Genomic DNA, 23,052 nt, shown 5'->3' on the forward strand with positions numbered 1-23,052 from the left:
TCAGTTCTGTATATTCTGTGCAGCCCTCTTCGATAGAGGAGCCTAGCGTAGTGCCCATCTTTAAAAGGGGGGGAAAGGAGGAGGAGTCAGGGAAATATAGACCAGTCGGCCTGACAAATATCTGGGAAGTTACTAGAGCAATGTATAAAACATTCAATTTGCAAATACCAGGAGGATGAAGGGGTGAGCACTAGCAGCCAGCATGGGTTTACCAAGAGCAAATCATGATTAAAGTGTTGGACAAACTAGTATTTTAATTTCATGTTTTCTGAAGTGTCTGCCAGATTACAAACTTGCCATGTGCCTATAAATTAATAGCTGCTGCTTTCATAATGATATTGTGATTTTCAATGACAGCTAATCTATGAAATAGTGGTGTGATGTGGTAACTGGGATCAGCTTGAGATGGCCATACTACACACACAGTTCACATACACCAACAGATTGCCACTAAAATTCCAATATTAGCCAACAGAAGCAACACAGATATCAAAGTTATTTCCTAATCTAAGGGCTGGAAGAATGAATGACATCTCACATGCTCCTGGGTAAACTCTGACTTTTTTAATAGCTGCTACTCTATAAATTAATGTCGCTCATCAATATCTACCCATATCTATATCTGTATGTATAAAGATATAACTAGCTATACATAGAAACACACTCTAATAGATATATTTTCATACACCTTTTATTCTCAAAGGTGATGAACAATCTTTGCCCTCACCGATGGGTGAATGTTTCTAATGGACAAATTCAGCAAAGACAAACAGGAAATTATTATTGACACATAGTGTGCAGCTGTTCCATGTACATTTTCAGATGAACAAAGCTTGGGTAAGTGAGATTTTTTTGTAGACTCAGTGTGATCTGTGAGGTGACAGAGATGTACACATACACACACAAATAGACCACGGATGAAATCCCTGTGAGCCATCAAAAACCATCATTGAGGATAATATATTATTGTTAATGATCCTATGCTTGCCATATTCCTAGACAGTAAAGTTAATTAATGCTCTAATGTTTCTAACTTTCATTCCTAATAAAGGTTAATAGGAATGCATTGAATGCACTGTTACTGCTTATGCAACATACATGTAATGTCTGTGCATGTATGGGAGAAACCCAAGAAACAGAAAAGTTACAAGGAGGAGAAACTCATTTATTTTTCTTCTAAGATATTGGTATTCTGATTCCAATCAATTCATTAGTATTTACAAACGTTATGCCTTGACAATACTTGTTTGTGTAAATTCTGAACTCTATTATTAATATGACCTATATGAATATGCAACAGGGTGGCATTAGAGATTGTTCATTTCAAGTAACAACAGGGCACAAGATTAACAAGTAGATGAACACTGTATAATTTATTCAATTAAAATTTCACAAGTAGTAAGGAAACAAAAAATATGCTAACTTCAAGAAATGCAAAAGAGATATCCCAATGAATAATGATGAAGATGGTGAGCATCCTCCTCTTGGTAATTTTTGATTAGCGATAAATGTCATATCAGATTTAGTTGTAGGGAGGAATAACTTCAAGAAAGGATCTAGAGCCAAAATCTATTGTCATTTCTGCTAGTGTAAAGTCAGAGTCATTTCAGAAATTCAGTGGAGTTACTCCAACAATACTCTGGATGTAACTGAGATAAGAATATAGCCTTCGGGACACACAAAGTTTATACAGCATTGTTGAAGAGGCTTTTGTTTTGTGTTTTTGCATATTTGAGTCAAGTATGCATTTTATCTTTTTGATTTCTTATTTTATATTCCAATCCTAAGAACAAGATGCTACTTTTGTAAAAAAAAAAAAGAAACAGACACACATACATATCTATGAGCTAATCATGAATTTTCCTATAGAATGAATTCCTAATGGAAAAATGCCCTTTTGGCAAAATTGAAATTTCCTACAAGAAAATTCTGCCAGGGAAATCAAAATGATGGTTCCCTACAGGCAGAAGAGAACTTGACAAAAGCCTTTTAGGCAGGCATCTACCAAGTTGGAAAATTCCATTTCAGTTCTCCTGAAATGGATTTTTTCTGGAAAAATTTTGACTTTTTATGCCAATGTGGGAAAATAAGGTGTTTTTTTCTCTCCATAAATATGACATTTTTCAGAGGAAAGCCTTTCCACCCATTTTCAGGACAGCTTTTTCCTATATATATTATTATTACTATATATATTACTACTGTATATTTGCTTAAATACTACTTTGTGCCAGATTCTCTAGTCTGGCTTAGAAGTGTTTATACCTTAGGTGCTTTTGCAGACTCTCGACCCAGGAGTCGATCGGCATTGGCCTAGATCCCCAGCAATGAATTAAAGCAGCGTGATGATTGTTCTAATTTATGTGAGCTGTTCACAGCCCAAAGGTCCTATTTAGGCAGCTGGGGATCACCAGGTAAAGGGATGCCCCTGACCTTTCTCTGAGGCACACTGTCTATGGCTGGGGAATCTCTTGGGGGCTCATTAAGTCAGCCTTCCGGGTCCTTTCTGGTTCTATAGAAGCTAAAGCATGACCAAATAGCTGGCCCAAATTCATACTTTGCCTTATTTACTGATGATTTTCCCCCCACTTTTACTATATTTAAAACATTCTGTACCACTACATTAGTAAACTGAAGTTATAAAATTTCATTAGTTATAAAATGAAGTATATAGTGAAAAACGAGTGGGTTTATTATGTCTTGGAGTCTGTTTTTACCACCTCATTTCCCAGTGCGTGTGCAACAGTATCCTAATATGTTGGCTAATCGTACCAGTGACCCTATGTCAGTGCTCTGTTGTACTTCAAGTGTTACCCCATGTTGTCAGTTTCTGAGGGCATATTTGGTTCAAATCCTCAGCCAACTTATGTCTGCTGAAGATCTGACCTTTCATTTCTGTAAAGTGCCACGCATACTTATAGTCCTCTATAATTAACAACATACACAGATGTTTACCTGGATATAGCACTATTGATAATATGCTCTCAGGCTGTATCATTTCATGAAAGCAAAAGTATCACAAGTTAATTGAAATGTCACAGACCTACATTTAACTATATGTAGTCGGTCTCAGGGCCGGCGCAACCCATTAGGTGGTCGCCTAGGGCGCTACAATTTGGGGGGCGGCGACCACGGCGGTATTTTGGCAGTGCTCCTGGTCGGACTCCTTTACCTTCTGGATTGTCTTGTCAATTTCTGTGTTTAGTTTGACTTTGGTAAGCAGAATATTTTTGTTAGATAAAGGGCATATTTCCCATCACCCAGAATATACTGTCAAGCATGTAAGCCAGTAGACTGACTCAGCAGAAAAAAAACACAGTCAGCAAAGTCTCTGTCTCAAGGGCTAGTGCTTATAGCAAGAAAATAAAAGAAGATAATTAACCTAACTAGAAAATAAATAGGAAAATCACTCTAGTTTAGGATTCAGACCAATTCTATGACTCTTCTATATCTGATCCTATGCCACCTCGGGGAGGGATAGCTCAGTGGTTTGAGCATTGGCCTGCTAAATTCAGGATTGTAAGTTCAGTCCTTGAGGGAGCCACTTAGGGATCTGGGGCAAAAATCTGTCAGGGATGATACTTGGTCCTGCTATGAAGATAGGGGACTGGACTCAATAACCTTTCAAGGTCCCTTCCACTTCTATGATTCTCAAATAGATTTTCTTCACTCTATCTTCCAAACAGCCCCTCTTATGTGGGGGCCTTCCGTATTTCCACTGATGTCATTGGAACACTTCACAGTGATGTCAGTGGTGCAAGAAAAAGACAGTAGATCTCTCTCTGAAATATGTGCAAGGTGATGGAGGAAGCTGATCTGAAGTTAATGCTTTGCTCACTGGGACCAGTGGAGGCTCAAATGAAGTTAACTCCTTGACTAGCAGGCACCTTCATGCCCCTTTCTTTAAGGAAATTGTTGTTTCAGATGGATGCTTCTCAATTTTTTCTTTCTTCATAAAATCCCAGAGCAGTTAAAAGGATACTTTTATATAAAGCTTTTAATTATCTGATCTTTATAAGGAAAGTCCATCTATTTATAGATCCAACTATAACGTAAGAATGCCCATACTGGGTCACACCAATGCTCCATCTAGCCCAATATCTGATAGAGACTGGTGCCAGAGGCTTCAGCAGGAATTTACAGAACAGGGAACTTTCTCGAGTGATCCATCCTCTGTTGCCCTGATTCAGCTTCTGGCAGTCAGAGGTTTAGGGGCACCTAGCATATAGGGTTGCAGCCCTGACCATTTTGCCTAATAGCCAACTTTTTAAATTCTTTTTTTGAAGACAGTTATTCTTTTGGCCTTCGCTACATCCTCCTGAAACAAGTTCCACAGGTTGACTGTGTGTTGTATGAAGAAGTACTTCCTTATGTTTGTTTTAAACCTCCAGCCTATTAATTTCATTGGGTGACCCCGAATTCTTATGTTGTATGAAGGGGTAAATAACCTGCCTTATCCACTTTCTCCACACCATTCATGATTTTATAGACCTCTATCCTATCCCCCTCCGCCCGCAGTCGTCTCTTATCTAAGATGAATAGTCCCAGTCTTTTTTTAATCTCTCCTCATATAGAATCTGTTCCATCCCCCTAATTATTTTCGTGGCCCCTCTCTTTACTTTTTTCAATTCTCTTCTGAGACAGGGCAACCAGAACTGCATGCAGTGTTCAAGGTGTGGGCATACCATAGAATCATAGAATTGTAGGATTGGAAGGGACTTTGAGAGGTCTTCTAGTCCAGCCTCCTGTACTCAAGGTAGGACTAAGTATTATCTAGAGCATCCCTGACAGATTTCTGTCTAACCTGTCTTAAAAATCCCCAGTGATGGAGATTCCACAACCTCCCTTGGCAATTTATTCCAGTGCTCACCTAGTTCAAGTTTTTCCTAACATCCAACCTAAAGTGCCCTTGCTGCAATTTAAACCCATTGTTTCTTGTCCTATCCTCAGAGGTTAACAAGAATTATTTGTCTCCCTCCTCCTTGTAACAACCCTTTCTGTACTTGAAAACTGTTATGATGTCCCCTCTGAGTCTTCTCTTCTCCAGACTAAACAAACCCAATTTTTAAGCTTCCCTCATACGTTTTCTAGACCTTTAATCATTTTTGTTGTTCTCTAATTTGGCCCATTGTTCCAGAAATGTGGCACCCAGAACTGGACACAATACTCTAACTGAGGCTTTATACACGCAGAATAGAACAGAAAAATTACTTCTTGGGTCTTGCTTACAGTACTGCTGCTAATACATCCCAGAATGATGTTTGCTTTTTTTGCAATAGGGGAGTTACATTGCTGACTCGCATTTAACTTGTGATCCACTATGACCCTGAGATTCCTTTCTGCATTACTCCTTCGCAGGCAATCATTTCCCATTTTGTAGCTGTGCAACTGATTGTTCCTTCCTAAGTGGAATACTTTGCATTTGTTGTTATTGAATTTCATCTTATTCACTTCAGACCATTTCTCCAGTTTGTCAAGATAATTTTGAATTTTAATTCTATCCTCCAAAGCACTTTGCAACACTTCCAACTTGGTATCAGCCACAAACTTTATAAGTGTCTCTATGCCATTATCTATTATTGATGAAGATATTGAACAGAACCAGACCCAGAACTGATCCCAGCGAGACCCCACTCGATATGCTTTTCCAGCTTGACTGTGAACCACTGATAACTACTCTGTGGGAATAGTTTTCCAACCAGTTATGCACCTACCTTATAGTAGCTCTATCTATGTAGTTTTTCCCTAGTTTGTTTATGAAAAGATCATGTGAGACAGTATCAAAATCCTTAATAAAATCAAGATATACCACATCTACCACATTGTCCCTATCCACAAGGCTTGTTACCTTGTCAAAGAAAGCTATTAGGGTGGTTTGATGTGATTTGTTCTTGACAAATCCATGCTGTTACTTATCACCCTATTATCTTCTAGATGTTTGCAAATTGATTGCTTAATTATTTTTCCTGGTACTGCTCAGTTAAGGTCAGTAATTCCCCAGGTTGTCCTTATCACCTTTTTAGAGATTGGCACTATATTTGCCCTTTTCCAGTCCTTGTAATCTCTCCCATCTTCCATGACTTTTTGAAGATAATTGCTAATGGCTCAGATATCTCCGCAGTCACCTCCTTAAGTATTCTAGGATGTATTTCATCAGGCCCTGGTGACTTGAAACCATCTAACTGGTCTAAGTAATTTTTAACTTGTTCTTTCCCTATTTTAGCCTTTGATCCTACCTCGTTTTCATAGGCATTTATTAAGTTAGATGTCCAATTGCTACTAAACTTTTTTGTGAAAACTGAAACAAAAAAGTCATTTAGCACTTCTGACATTTGCACATTTTCCGTTATTGTTTATCACCCAGCATTGAGTAATGGGCCTACCCTGTCCTTGGTCTTCCTTTGGCTTCTAATGTATTTGTAGAATAATTTCTTGTTACCCTTTTTCTAGCTAGTTTATGGATTTCTATAGTGACATTATGAATGATATTTATGGCATTGTATTTTTATCATGGCATTATGATATTTTCTGTCATTAAATATCCTTTCTTAATGGTTCCTAACATTCTGTTAGCTTTTCTGACTGCCACCTCACATTGAGCCGATGTTTTCAGAGAACTATCCACAATGACTCCAAGATCTTTTTCTTGAGTAGTAACACCTAATTTAGCCCCCATCATTTTTAAGTATAGTTGGGATTATGTTTTTCACTGTGCATGATGTTGCATTTATCAACATTGAATTTCATTTTTTTTTTGCCCCATCACCAGTTTTGTGAGATCCATTTGTAACTCTTTGCAGTCTGCTTTGTACTTAGCTATCTTGAGTAAATTGGCCAGCTCACTGTTCTCACCTTTTCCAAATCATTTATGAATATATCGAACAGCACAGGTCGCACTACAGATCCTTGGGGTACCCTGCTATTTATCTCTCTCTGCTATGAAAATTAATTGTTTATTTCTATCCTTTGTTTCCTATCTTTTATCCAGCTACTGATCCACAAAGGGACCTTCCCTTTTATCTCATGACTACTTACTTTGCTTAAGACCCTTTTTTCATTGATGGATATGTTGAACAGCATCAGTCCCAGTTTTTGCAGGGTGTCACAGTTTGGAGTGCAAATACGGAGCAGTTAGGTGTTGTGTCACTGTCTTCCCCATATTTTGGGTGCATCACAATGTTTCAGTGTTGTAGCTCCCAACCTGGGCTGCTCACAACTACCCTATCAGCCTGCAGATCACACCGTGGATGTTTGTGTGCTAGACAGCTTTGGTTCAGCAGTTTTGATCCCAGCATCCTGTAAACAGCCCCAGAGCAGCTTCCACCATCCTTGATTACTACTTGCAGGGTGACCCCAACACACTCTGAATTTCCCCAAAACCAGGTGTCCTGAAGTGTTCCGCCCTCTCCTAGATAGCTCAGAGAAATAATACATTTTGTTTGTTCCTTTAAAAACACAAAAGCACATCACAGCTTATTAGCTTAACTGGGAATAAATACACCCTTCCCTTTAAATGCAGCATTGAGTTGGTTTATGGTAAAAATGAATTAAATGTATTAACAACATGTACATACGGTTAAGTGAGTTCAAGTATAAGGAATGAAGATAGAAAAGTGACAGGTAAAACATAACAAAATATGCTTCTAAATGTTTAAAACTTAATCTAGCAAGATACAGGCTTTGTTGAGGATGGTTTCTCTCAACAGTCATTTTTCCTCCAAGCCATATCTAACTTTCCCTCGCTCAAGACCTTCCACAAAAGTACAAGGTATTGGTGTCTCTTGTCTTCTTAGGTGAAAGATCTTTGCCTAAGCAGGTTTCTCTCTTATATTCAGTTCCAGAGACTTCAACACCAACCCCCACCTTGGTTGAAGGACCCATCTTTTTCAGCTTGCAAGAGTTCTGGCCTCTTGTGTCTGTCCAGTGATGGATGCCAAAGATGACTTCCATCCTTGCTTATATCTCCCAAAGTTAAATGACCTTGTTTCAAGAGGCAGGATAATCTCATGCTGTTCTTCCCTTCTTGTAAATGGGGCTTCCATTGTTTCTGATTCCACCATGCTTAATTTACATAGGAGACATGTAAATAGCTGTGACATACCCTTCCGTCTGGGCAAACTAAATAGCCTAATATCAATAAGTTTCCATAATTCCTTATGTAGTGTTAATGCATACATTTCACAGTGATATTAATCATCAGTGTGTCATTAGCTTTCAGAAAATACCACACTCAGTACACTTTTATAATACAGTAATATTGCATTGCAACTAGTTGCTTCTCACTTGAAGTTCAGGCCTTCCCTCCGCCCCCATCTTTATAGAGCAGGGAACTTTTCAAATGGATTCTTCCAAGAAGTGAAACTCAGATCAAGCTTCTCTCTGCTGCTGGGTGTAGATGCCATGCTATCTTCTAGTGTGAAGTTTGCCTCCAGCCCTTGATAGTTTGATGGGTCTGTTTACTGATTAGATTAAATTGAGGTAAACACACATTCCTTTGTTTAGGATAGATCTGTTTAACAACACCACCCACACACCTAGTTTGAGCACATTTTAGTTCTTATACCAGCATGTGTCCACAGCTCTTTATGCCCATCACGTACATACATGACACAAGAATATTAATTATTAGGGCTCCGTGTCTGTCACTGAGGTAGCAGAAGTCCCAGATTCTGTGACTTCCTGCAACCTCCGTGACTTCTGCAGTGGCCTGTGCGTCTGACCCCATTCACAGGGACACCTAAGCAGCTGGCCGGGGCCAGCTGCTCAGGCAGCCCCGAGGACAGCCACACTGGCCGTTGCTGGAGCGGCTCTGCAGCTAGCCACTCAGGCAGTCCCACAGCCAGCCACACTGGCTGCTGCTCTGGCAGCCCTAGGCAGCTGGCCCTGGGGACCGCCTGAGCAACAGCCGATGTGGCTAGCCCCAGGGACTCAGCGGTCCTGGGGTGGCTTGAGCAGCTGCTGGATCCCCAGAACTCCCCCTCTTGGCAGCAGCCGGACTAGTGGGCCCCCCAGGGTTTCCCCCTCTTGGCAGCAGCCAGAACAGCAGCAGGCCCCCCAGAGCTTCCCCCTCCAAGCGGTGGCTAGAGTGGCAGTCCCCCACCGGGGGTCCTCCTTCAATAGGAGCCAGAGCAGCAATGTGTCCCCTAGGGTTCCCCTCCTGTAGCGGGTCCCCGGCTTCCTTCCCCCCATACCCTCACCCCCAAGATTCAGTCATGACTATTTTTAGTATAAAACATGGACAGGTCAGGGGCCTTGATTTTTTGTTTTTGCTTATGACCTGTCCATGAGTTTTTCTAAAATTACTCGTGATTAAATCGTAGCCTTATTAAGAATCAGTGAGTTATTAATTTTTAGGGTTGGAAAAGATCTCAGGAGGTCATCTAGTCCAACCCCCTGCTCAAAGCAGGACCATCCCCAGCTAAATCATCAAATGATACATCACTAGGCATATTTTATACCAAGATTATTACAACAGTGTGTAGGGTGTGAACGCAGGGATGCTTAGTGTCACACGTACCAGTCCTTGGGGGACCTTGCCATTAGCTCGCACTACTGTGAAAACTGAGCATTTATTCCTACCCTTTGTTTCCTATCTTTTAACCAGTTACTAATCCATGAGAGGACCTTTCCTCTTATCCCATGACTGCCTACTTTGCTTAAGAGCCTTTGCTGAGGGATTTTGTCAAAGATTTTTTGAAAGTCTGAATACAAGGCATAATACTAATACAACTGGTAAAATCTGCATATAATGTTTTATTTGCATGAACATAGCCTGTAGACAACAGTTACTGCTAAGGATAATTGCGAGAGATTCAGGAGGAACAGACTATACTGCTATTAGGTCAGCTACTAAAAAAATATACTGCACCACATCTGATAATAATCATTTCTCCATCATCTAACTCTTATGCGTTCAGCTAAATAGAACTAGCAGGATTATCTCCAATAATGTCATTTAGTGATTCCTAATATTGTTACAAATGTAATTCATTTTTATCCAATCTGAATATGACTTTTTTTATTCATAAGGTTTAAGTCTACACCTGCCTCTGTGACATATACTGATATCAGTGTTCACTTTCAGTTCCTGTACACCTTAAATTGTGTAATCTCTTATGACCCCCAAGTGTTTCATAGTCATATCTTGTTTTTTTTTTCACTCCTAATCAGGTAATACACAATGCCACATGTCAATTCTTTTCAATTTATGGCCAACACTCTCATTCATTTTCTCTTGTTCTAATAGCATTCATCACTGGATGCAAGAGAATTGTCTACAGCTAGAGTCTACAGCTTAATCTGAAGATGTTACTTGTCAGGTTGAACACAACTTCTCTCCTGCTTGTGCTACAGATGACCTCACACTCTTAATTCCAAGCTTTCCTTATCACATACTTCTTACACTTGTCACAATAGCCCACAAAGAAGAGGCAATATACTTCTTTGTTTTACAAAACAAAACAAAAAGCAAACAACACCCACCACCTTCAACACACACACAGCAACCTGCACTGCTTGAAGATTGAGCATTCAAGTTTCATATTCATACAAAGGATGAATATAGGCAAACAACACAGGAATGCAGGGGCAAGACTAGAAAGGCAAAGGCACAAAATGAGCTCAAACTAGCTACAGGAATAAAGGGAAACAAGAAGACTTTTTATCAATACATTAGAAGCAAGAGGAAGACCAAAGACAGGGTAGGCCCACTGCTTAGTGAAGAGGGAGAAACAGTAACAGGAAATTTGGAAATGGCAGAGATGCTTAATGACTTCTTTGTTTCGGTCTTCACCAAGAAGTCTGAAGGAATGCCTAACGTAGTGAATGCTAATGGGAAGGGGGTAGGTTTAGCAAATAAAAAAAAGAACAAGTTAAAAATCACTTAGAAAAGTTAGATGCCTGCAAGTCACCAGGGCCTGATGAAATGCATCCTAGAATACTCAAGGAGCTAATAGAGGAGGTATCTGAGCCTCTAGCTATTATCTTTGGAAAATCATGGGAGATGAGAGAGATTCCAGAAGACTGGAAAAGGGCAAATATAGTGCCCATCTATAAAAAGAGAAATAAAAACAACCCAGGAAACTACAGACCAGTTAGTTTAACTTCTGTGCCAGGGAAGATAATGGAGCAAGTAATTAAGGAAATCATCTGCAAACACTTGGAAGGTGGTAAGGTGATAGGGAACAGCCAGCATGGATTTGTAAAGAACAAATCATGTCAAACCAATCTGATAGCTTTCTTCGATAGGATAACGAGTTTTGTGGATAAGGGAGAAGCTGTGGATGTGGTATACCTAGACTTTAGTAAGGCATTTGATACAGTCTCGCATGATATTCTTATCGATAAACTAGGCAAATACAATTTAGATGGGGCTACTATAAGGTAGGTGCATAACTGGCTGGATAACCATACTCAGAGAGTTGTTATTAATGGTTCCCAATCCTGCTGGAAAGGCATAACGAGTGGGGTTATAGAAAGGCATAGAAAGTACGCTTATTAAGTTTGCGGTTGATACCAAACTGGGAGGGATTGCAACTGCTTTGGAGGATAGGGTCATAATTCAAAATGATCTGGACAAATTGGAGAAATGCTCTGAGATAAACAGGATGAAGTTTAACAAAGACAAATGCAAAGTGCTCCACTTAGGAAAAAAAAATCAGTTTCACACATACAGAATTGGAAGAGACTGTCGAGGAAGGAGTACGGCAGAAAGGGATCTAGGGGTTATAGTGGACCACAAGCTAAATATGAGTCAACAGTGTGATGCTGTTGCAAAAAAAGCAAACATGATTCTGGGATGTATTAACAGGTGTGTTGTGAGCAAGACACGAGAAGTCATTCTTCCGCTCTACTCTGCTCTGGTTAGGCCTCAGCTGGAGTATTGTGTCCAGTTCTGGGCACCGCATTTCAAGAAAGATGTGGAGAAATTGGAAAGGGTCCAGAGAAGAGCAACAAGAATGATCAAAGGTCTTGAGAACATGACCTATGAAGGAAGGCTGAAAGAATTGGATTTGTTTAGTTTGGAAAAGAGAAGACTGAGAGGGGACATGATAGCAGTTTTCAGGTATCTAAAAGGGTGTCATAAGGAGGAGGGAGAAAACTTGTTCACCTTAGCCTCTAAGGATAGAACAAGAAGCAATGGGCTTAAACTGCAGCAAGGGAGGTCTAGGTTGGACATTAGGAAAAAGTTCCTAACTGTCAGGGTGGTTAAACACTGGAATAAATTGCCTAGGGAGGTTGTGGAATCTCCATCTCTGGAGATATTTAAGAGTAGGTTAGATAAACGTCTATCAGGGATGGTCTAGACAGTATTTGGTCCTGCCATGCGGGCAGGGGACTGGACTCGATGACCTCTTGAGGTCCCTTCCAGTCCTAGAATCTATGAATCTATGAATATGTTTGCATTGTATAGCCTGTGTCTTATTTAGATTGCAAAATCCTTGGGGTGCTAGGTAGAGAGTGCAAAGTCCTTGGGGCAGCGTTCTTCTCTGCTGGAAGAGCTCCAGGAATATCTTTATTTGATAAATAATCAATAATCATCAACATTTATGATAAATAATGTTGTTCAGTTCATATCTTTTAGCCTCTCTTTATATGGATCTGCATTGAAAGTTCAGAATCTAGTATTAGGTGGTAATTTTTAATTCTGTCATTACAAACGCCTTAGCTTCTGAAGAATTCTGCTGCCTGGTGTCTTGTACCTTTATTTTTACATACAAATATCACCTTGAGATTACTACAGTTTTCTACAGAACATCTTAATGCTAGAGATTTCAATAAATTCAAGTTTTTCCTCCCAGAATTATTACCTATTTCGAATACCTGATTTATCTTACCTTCATTTGGTATGTTCTTCAATGGCCTTGGGATGGTATTTGCATTATTTCTAAGACTCTATGGTTATGCACATGCTTTTTAAAAAAGAAAAAAAATCTTTTCTTATACTTTGTACTCTTTTAATTCCAAAATGCACATTGAAACCAAGTTTAGAATTTGTTCATTTTATATATCCAGCATGTGGAAATCTAGAATACTCTCCAGTTTTTAGGTAGAGGGTGAAGAGGCCACAAGTGAGGGGTAGATCCACAAAGGGGACTTAGATTCAGCATTGCCTTGCTGCCCAAGGGAATCCACAGACCTATCTTAGGCCCTGTGATTCCCTCAATGATGCATAAGGAGGGTTAGGCACCTAAGAATGGGAATTCACAAAAGCCAGCAAGGTGAGCAGTGAACTGCCTAAGCTAGTCAGTAGGAAATGCTGAGGAGAGTGAGGTGGCCAAAGCCCCACCCTTTAACAGTAGGCTCGAGGGAGGCACCTATCTCTGCTCAGGATTCACAGCTATGAAACTTCTTCTGGAGTTACTCCCCATATTGCAGGGATTCAAGCCCTCTGAGGGCATGTGGGAGACCTAGGTTCAAATCCCATCTCTCCCTGATTTAGAACAAGTGTTCAAACCCAGGTTTCCAGTATAAGTGCTCTAGCGACTGGTGTATTGGGCACTCGCAATTTCACCTATTGAAGCCGTTCCACTTTATAGAATATTTAAAATAGTCATGGGAGCCGGGACTGGAACCTGAGACTGCCAGGAAAATGCACTAACTACTAGACAAGAGTCATTCTAACTCTCTGATGGCACCAATTCCTCCTTCTCTTTTTGTGTGGGGCACAATTGAATAGGAAGCTTTTGAGCACACCAATACTTAGACCTTCTCTACGCTGGCGGCAGCACGTAGCACATATGTAGCTACATGCCACAGTGAAAAGCAGGCTTTGTCCACACTGCAATGTGAAGGGGAGCTGCTGTATCCTTTCCCTGCTACCTTCCCATCCCCGCCAGAGCCTCCCCGGCTGCCAGAGCCCTTCCCTATGGAGGGGAAAGGCTCCATCAGCAGGGAGGCAGCAGGACACTACAGTGCTAAAAACAGCAGTGTAGACCTGGGAGTACTACTTGGGCATGTAAAGAGCCATGTAGGCTATTAACCTTGGGTTCTGGCATATCTTTAATCTACATATCTAAATAGTGTCTCACCATCTATACTGCCATGTTTGTGGGGTGGGGGTGCATACAATGTATGTATTCTCCATGTTGCTATAAGTATAGGCATAGCCTTAGGTGCCTAGGAACTACGGGGCTAGGCAGGGGTATTTTTAGGTACTAAAGTTTGGGCATAAGCTTCTAATGTACTAATAGGTGCCTAAATCCCTTTATGGATCTAGCCCCAAGAGCCTCATCCTCAGTTGGTATTCACCAGAGTTGTGTAATTTACTTTAGTGGAACTGCACTGATAAACACCAGCTGAGGATCTGACTTCAAGCTTCGATACATTTTTCTTTAAAAACAGAATGATAAAGAGGGTGTATTAGATGTTAGAACAAAATGACCTTGCCCATAAATTTCAAGAAAACATGCTAATTTGACTTGCTTGGGTTGACATAAGGGCTGGTCAAAAACATAATTGATGGAACAGTTTTCTGTCAAAAATGCAGATTCATTGAAATCAAAACATATTGTGAGAATATTGTGTCAATTTAAAAAACATTTGCAAAGGGAAAGTGTCAAAACAAATAGTTTCAACTTAGTCATATCATTTTGATAATGTTAAAATATTTGGTTTTCATAATATTGAAACATTTTGTTTTGATAAAAATTTCATTTTGATTTTCTCATTTTGCTTCATTTTGTTTGGTTTTTATATTAATTATATTATATTATATTTCAACATTATCAAAATGAAGCATTTCATCATTATTGAAAGAAAATGTTTCAGTGTTTCCAAATTGGTTGTGGGTTTTGTTTTTTGTTTATTTGTTTTTGTTTTTTTCCTATTTCCATACTGCAGTAAATTTTGAAATGGTGATTTTTTTTTGTTCTGATTTAGAATTAAAACACATTTTGAAATGTCAATATTTCTCATGGAACGGAAATTCCATTTTACAAATAGTTCTAGTTGATATAATGGGTTAGATTCACAAAAAGACTTAGGTACCAGAATCAGGCCGCGCTGGGATTCACATAACCTCCATTCAGCTCCCACCAAACCCTGTGGTCATCTAAACTCGTGCAACACTTAAATGTTTGCTGTAAATACTCCTTCGGTGCCTATATTTCTGCCTCTGAGCATGTGCACCACACCAGGCATCTGGACACCTAAGGCCCAGAGCAATGCATGAACCAGGGAAGGATAGTGGTATCTCTTTCTAAGTCTCCCAGAGGGCTTTATACAATAGGCAAACTCAGAGTTCACCTACTAGATCGGGCCCCTGTAGACAAGTTTACACAAAGCTTTTAACCCCATATTTAGGGTACTCAATTGGGATATTGAAGACCCCCCCAGTTCATGGCCTCCTCCACCTGATGAGGAGAAAAGATTTGCATAGGGATCTGCTACCTCTCCGGTGAGTGCCATAGCCACTCAGCTATGGGATGTTCTGATATGGGCAGCAGTGCAAGTACAGTGGTATGGTATGCCGTACCAGCAAGATATTTATAGCCAGTACGGCATACCAGAAAGACACAAGAGGAGCCAGGGACCCCACGCCTCCTCTGGCATGGCTGTACCCTCCCACACCCTTCCATGGAGCTGCCTCTTCTCCAACTCCATCTGTATAGCAGCAGCTCTTCTGGCAGCTGTACCGCCCCCAGCCCTGTCCTCCATCGGGGCTGCTGCTTTAGTACACAGACAGAGGACGACGATGCAGATCTGTGGAAGGGCAGGGGGTAGGGCTGGGGTTTTTGCTACTTTCCCTGCTGTGGTTCTGAAGTGTCCAGTGCAGCAGAAGGAGGACAAAGTACCCCCCCCCCCCGGTAATGTGGGATGGATCATTGGGAGGGGATGGGGAGAATTTGGAGGCCCCAGGCTGGGGGCGGAGTCACATGGAGGATCACGTTGGGAGGTCACGGTTCCCCCCTTAGTTGGTGCCCCCCATACCAGTAATAAATTGATTTTACTTGCACCACTGGATATGAGGCACCCTCTGTCAATCTTTTTGAAGATGTTACACTGTATATAAATAAATAATCAATGGACAAGACAGAGAGAGAGAGCATGCAACATGAGAGTAACTCTATCTGATGGTTAGAGCACTCAGCTGGGAGATTGGAAATGTAGGAGCCAATCCCCCTGCTCCAATGACCCTTTAATTATTTATCCAAACAGGTGAGACTTGAACTCTGAGGGTCTCCCAGCTGAGTACTATAACCACTGGGCAAGAAGCTATGAGGGAGATTCTCCTGGTCTCTCCCCATGCCACTAGCCAAAATGGCACAGACCCTAACATCAAGAGAGGGTTCACAGTGGAGAATCAACCAAGCAAAGGGAGGCATCCGTGCAGCCTGGACTTGGTGCCTATTTCCAAGAGTGGGGCAGGGCTTAGCACACCCACCCTAGATTGGCACCTCCCATTGGCTAGCTTAGGCAAGACAAAACCTAGCATGCTGTTTTTTGTGAGTCCCATTCTGAGGTGCTTGTCTGTCCCCACTCATTGTATAGGGACCCTAGGCACTGAACTCAGGCTTTCTGAATCAGTGATTTTTCTCAGAACCTAAAAGTTAGGTGTGGTGATGCTCAGCTTCACTTTGCCTAAGTTTCTTTGTGAATCCAGCCCGTAGTTTATAAATGATTCATGAAATAGTGAGTTTTAAAAATGTAATTATTTTTTTGTTACAGAAATATTGCTGTGAGTGTGAATAAAGTTGTGATTTGGAAAATTATATTACTGTGACAATGCGGTTCTGGCGGAACCCAACTGAGAGTGCCAACTCAGGACAAATTGCTCAAATAGGGCAGTTACAGCCCAAGGCTGGGGTTTTTTCCACCTCTAAGGCAAACCAAACCAGCCAGACTAGGAGGACTTCGGTCTCACCCCACTGGCTAACCGCAAGTCTCACAAGCAATCTCCTGAGACACTCCAGTTTCCCAGTATTCCCACCAGTGCCACTCGTTATGGGGACAAATGGTTATGAAAACCAATACCCCAGTAAAAGAAAAAGGTTCTCCTGATCCCAAAGGACCAAGCCCCAGACCCAGGTCAATATACAAATCAGATCTTACCCACAAATCACGCTGTTGCCAATCCTTTAGAATCTAAAATCTAAAGGTTTATTCATAAAAGGAAAAAGATAGAGATGAGAGTTAGAATTGGTTAAATGGAATCAATTACATACAGTAATGGCAAAGTTCTTGGTTCCGGCTTGCAGCAGCGATGGAATAAACTGCAGGTTCAAATCAAGTCTCTGGAATACATCCCCCGCTGGGATGGGTCCTCAGTCCTTTGTTCAAAGCTTCAGCTTGTAGCAGAGTTCCTCCAGAGGTATGAAGCAGGATTGAAGACAAGATGGAGATAAGGCATCAACCTTATATAGTCTTTTCCAGGTGTAAGAACACCTCTTTGTTCTTACTGTGGAAAATTACAGGAAAATGGAGTCTGGAGTCACATGGGCAAGTTCCTGCATACTTTGCTGAGTCTCAAGGCATATTTGCCTTCTCTCAATGGGTCCATTGTATAGCTGATGGTCCTTAATGGGCCATCAAGCAGGCTAGGCAGAGCTAACACCAGTTTGTCTGGGATGTCACCCAGCAGCATAGCATAAATTTGAATTACAGACAGTATAGAGCCAATATTCATAACTTCAACTACAAAAGTGATACACACATATAGACAGCATAATCATAACCAGTAAACCATAACCTTATCTTAGACACCCCATTTGACCCCCTTTATACAAGATTTGCATGCCACTACAGGACCTTGGTTGCAACAATGATCTATATGGCTCCAGATTATATCAATAACGTCACAATTACTGATCCTTGTAAGGTATTTATTTGATAAATTCTACAGTTTGCCTGACCAGTATGCTCCCAACTTAAAATTACATTTTAATTATTTTATATTATGTTGACCATGGTCCATGCAAAGTCCATGGCAGAACCTAACATTCTATATTTCATTTTAGCAAGAGAGTAGTGGCTTTGTTAATAGCCTATTAAATTAAACAATCTTCTTCACTATATCTGTCTTCACTATAAATTAGGACTATTTGAAGACTTGGAGATAAAGCCAAAGGGTTTCAATACTCTTAGGCAAACAGGCAGTAAGAATCTGTAGAGGATTATTAATATTTTTTAATTAATTTTAAAATTATCATAATTACTTACTTTTATTTTTCTTTGGATCCTAACAACCTTGCTCAGGAATCAATGTGGTATTTTTAATACATTATGTTAACTCTCTGTCAAATGTATGTGCCTCATTACATGAAGGAGTACCCTCTTAACTTCTGGATGTTTGTTATATTTACCCACAGCGTACCAGATCTTGTAAAGTGCTCAATACCCTTGACTCCCATTGTCTTCAGTGGCACTCAAGTGTGCTTAGCAACTTGCAATAAATTATCAGAACCTTGCAAGGTAGGTCCCAGCTATTTGCAGTAAAAAGAGAAGCTCATTTATAAACCTTTTAGAATGCCATGTTGATAGAACTCAACAGCATGTGGCAAAGTAGTGTTGTATCATCTTGTGGTGGTAGAAGGCAGCATGGGGGAAAGACTAGCAACAAGAGTATAAATTTATCTACAGAGAATTCTGCTCCCCAAACAAGTCCATAACCAGGATGACAAAGTGAGTGTGTGCATTGTATGAAACTCTATGAGGGCAGTTCTCTGGTTTTTCACCCTTGTTCCAATAAAAGCCTCCATTAGATTATCTTCCATAGTTATTTGTAGTGGTACTGAAGCCATGTTGGTCCCACGATATGAGAGAGACAAGGTGGATGAGGTAATATCTTTTACTGGACCAACTTCTGCTAGTGGAAGTTACAAGACTTTGAGCTTTACGGAGCTCTTCTTTAGGTCTGGGGAAGAAACCAGACTGTCTGAGCTAAATAATCACTTAAAATATTGAGAGAGACCACTTAAAATGAAATGGTCTATTGAGGTTTAGATTGTTAAGCATTGTTACTTGTGTGGTAAAAGACCACTTAGAGTGAAGGGGGTAAGTAAGGGTCAGCAGATCAATGTAATGAACCATAAAACTACAGTCTCTGTTGAGTCCACAGTTTTTAGTGCTTAGCAGATTTATTAATTTAATTTCCCAGGTTTGGTTTTTGAAGGTGTTGTGCAAGTTTCCTTTGAGGACGAGTACTGAGAGATCAGGTATGGAGTGAGGGCTTTCTGAAAAATGTTCGCCCAAGGGTGATATGGTGTTATTACATCTATTGCGTTAGGGGAAAAATCAACTGTGAAATGAACATTATATCCATCATCATCCACCTATACCACCAAGAAAATAGCTATATAGTCCCTGAAATCAAACCATCATGTAGTGAGCAAACCAGCCAAAATCATTGTCCTTAATCATGATGATTATGTCAACAATGCCAACCTACTATAAAGAACAACAAAGACCCCACACTACAATTCATACAGAAAATTAAAGATACCCAAAAGGCCTTCCCCCAAACAACTCCAAGAAAAACTCTACAACCTCAGCCTTCACCTCCCTATATACACCAACCCCTCACCATGATGGTATCACTGCCCACCTCAAGTATCTACAAGATAATGTACACTGAGAAATCCACCCTAAACACATCACCAAATTCATCCATTTCATCTTCACCCCTAACAACTTCACATTTAACAACAAACCCTTTGTCCAAACCGAGGGAACAGTCATGGTTACCTGGATGGCTCCCCAGTAAGCCAAGCTCTTCATAGGCCACCTAGAAGAAGAATTTCTTGAAAAATGCACCACAAAACCAATGACATACCTAAGATACATTGATGATATTTTAATTCTCTGGATAGAAGACCTAAATTCCTTTATAGATTTCCACCACAACTTCAACAATCACAACACATTCATCAAACCCCCTTTAGAACACATCTACACCAGCATCAATGGCCTGGACACCACAATTAGCTTCAACAATGGAACCCTACAAACAACTATACACAAGCAATTGATGGATCACTGTGCTTACCTCCACAGATCTAGCAACCACACTAGACCCATCAAAAATCTTTCCCCACTACAGATAAAGACCCAGGCAGCAGGGATAGACTCTGGCAGCTCCCTGCTGATAGAGCCTTTCCCTGCTGCTTCCCTTCTTCCCTCCTCCCACACCACCGCCAGAGTTTTTCCCCTCAGCTTCCCCGCACCAGCAGCAGGAAGCTGCTGCAGTTGTTCCTTGAAGTGGGAAAGGCTACATCTTTCTACAAGATATGGTCTAGCTCAACAAAAAGGTCTGGTCTTCCTGCAGGAATTACTGGATGACATTTTATGGCTTGTGTTACACAGAAAATCAAACTAGATGATCATGATGGTCCTTTCTTACCTTAAAAGCTATGAATCTATGATACATATATAGGATATACATTGAAATTGATTGTGACGTGGTATAAGATTGTTATCTGCATGAGTTTGCGGTGAGTTTTATTAGCATGAGTAGTGATGCCATGAGTCAGAAATGCAGGACCTCCCCATAACTTATCAAGAAGGAGACTGTGATGTGGAAAAAAAAACAGAAGGAGCTGGAGATTAGATGGGAACTTTCTAGGGCTCCCAGGAGGGCCATCAGTCATACCTGACAGAAAAAGATATGTGCTAGCCAGGGTCCTATTTGACCCATCTTTTTAATTGGAAAAAGAGCTATTCCTGCAGCTTCTTCTCTCAGCACCAGTCCAGGCAGGGAGGAGAATAATATGATGCCCTCCAGGTAAGATGAATTGTGTGACAAAAGGGAAGGGAGAGAATGGAAGAAGAGAGGAACAGACATGGAGCTATAAATGGGGGAAGGAAGAAAGAAATATTAATCATAGGTAGAAAAATATCAAGGAACATGATTATGTAGGAGGAGGGGTCTGAGTATCAGGCTAGGGCAGGGAGCTGCTGAAATGTTTCCCTGCTGCCTCCCCCTGCCAGAGCCAGGGCTGTAACTAGGCATTTTAGTGCCTGGGGTGAGCAAGCATATTTAGACCTCTCAGAGGTGATGCATTTGGGGGACACATGGGGGCATGTGGGGTCACGTGCCCCTCCCCAGAATTTTTTTTGTTTTTTTTTGACCTCTCCAATCCAGGCTAGGTGGCCCACTTAGGTGAGTCAGGGTATGGAGATGGTGCTCCCTCTCTGAGTCGCCTCTGAGTCCCATCACTAGGGTTGCCAATCCTCCTGGTTTCGCCGGAAGCCTCCGGGAATCAGGCATTATCTCCCAGAGGCTACTAAAGCCAAACCAGGAGATTTTAGGTGCTAAAAGTCCAATGGTGCAGTAGGGCTAAGGCAGACTCCCTGCGTGCCCTAGCCCCACACCGCTCACGGAAGTGGCCAGCATGTCCCTGTGGCCCCTTGGGTGGGGCAGGAGGCTCACACGTTGCCCACGCCCACAAGCGCCAGCACCACCCCCGCAGATCCCACTAGCTACAGTTTCTGGCCAATTGGAGCTGCGGAGTCAGCACTCAGGGTAGGGGCAGCACGTAGGAAGCCCCTGCCCAACCCCGGGGATGCATGGACATGGTAGCCGCTTCCAGGAGCGGCGCGGGCTAGGACAGGCAGGGAGCCTGCCTTAGCCCCACCGCACCACTGACCAGGAGCTGCCCAAAGTAAGTGCCACCCAGCTGGAGACCGCACCCCTCACCCTGTCCCGCACCCCAATCCCTTTCCCCATCCCTGAGCCACCTCCCGCACTCAAATTCCCTCCCAGAGGCTGCACCACCTCCTGCACCCCAATCTCCTGCCCTAGCCCTGAGCCCCTGACTGCACTCAAACTCCCTACCAGAGCCTGCACCATGCACCCCCTCCTTCACCTCAATCCCCTAACCCAGTCCAGAATCCCCTCCTGCACCCAAAATCCCTCCCAGAGCTTGCACCACACACCCTCTCCTGCACCCCAACTCCCTGCCCCAGGCTCAGCCCAGAGCCCCTCCCACATTCCAAACCCTTTGGCCCCAACCCAGAGCCCGCACCCCCTCCTGCACCCCAAACCCCTGCTCCAGCCAGGTGAAAGTCAGTGAGGGTGGAGGAGAGCGAGCAACAGAGGGAGGGGGGTGGATGAGCAGAGCAGGGCCTCGAAGAATAGGTAGGGCAGGGGTGAAGCCACAGGGAAGGGGTGGGACAGGTGGCGGGGCAAGGATGTTTGGTTTTGTGTGATTAGATAGTTGGCAACCCTACCCATCACACGGGGCTGGCCTGAGCTGCCTGGCCTCCCTGCTGTGCATCTTGGGTGGCTGCCCTGCTTGTCCCACCCTAGTCACAGCCCTGGCCAGAGCCTTTCACTGGCATGTGTAGCTACACACTGCAATGTGGACACTTCCTGCTTTTCACTGCAGTGTGTAGCTACACATAACCCACATACTGCTGAAAGTGGAATTTAGTATAGACATAGCCTTAGAGATTGTTATTTGGTGACCTCTTAATGAATTATTCTTGTAGCTCTTTTCTGGACTCTTTTCATCCCCCCACCCTCCCATCCACACATATTATTTGAAGGATGGACACCAACACTGGCACAATATTCCAGTAACAGTCTCACCAATGCGGTATACAGAGATAATATCTCCCTGTACCGTCTTAATAATCCCGATTTATATATCCTGAATTGCATTAGCCACAGCAACACACTGGGATCTCAAGGATCATAGTGGATAATCACCTGAACATGTCTTCACATTTTAAGTCGTCTGCATTGTATTTTGTGTCAAAGGAATTGTCTCAAAAGCACTGCAAAATAAAAATTGTATTCTCCTCTCAATGTGCAGTTGCAAATCCCTTTAGTGTTAATGAGCTTTATGAAGGTCTGGGGAGTGGAATAAACTTCTAATAGCAGTATACTTTCAGTATACATAATTATATTTTTGCTTTGTTGTAAAACAGAATTTATGTCATGTTTATAAATGTGTCTATAGATACTGTGAAAAAGTTTTCATTCAGATTCTCAGATACTGAATTATTACACATTCTACGTTCTCTTGCCAAAAGAAGCCTTACCCAAATGACCACAGTATGCTGTCTTCTTAAATCAAATGGTAAATATAATATCCCAACACTTTTTCATATGAA

The sequence above is a fragment of the Chrysemys picta genome, chromosome 5 (assembly GCF_011386835.1).
Source record: "Chrysemys picta bellii isolate R12L10 chromosome 5, ASM1138683v2, whole genome shotgun sequence".
Lineage (NCBI taxonomy): Eukaryota > Metazoa > Chordata > Testudines > Emydidae > Chrysemys > Chrysemys picta.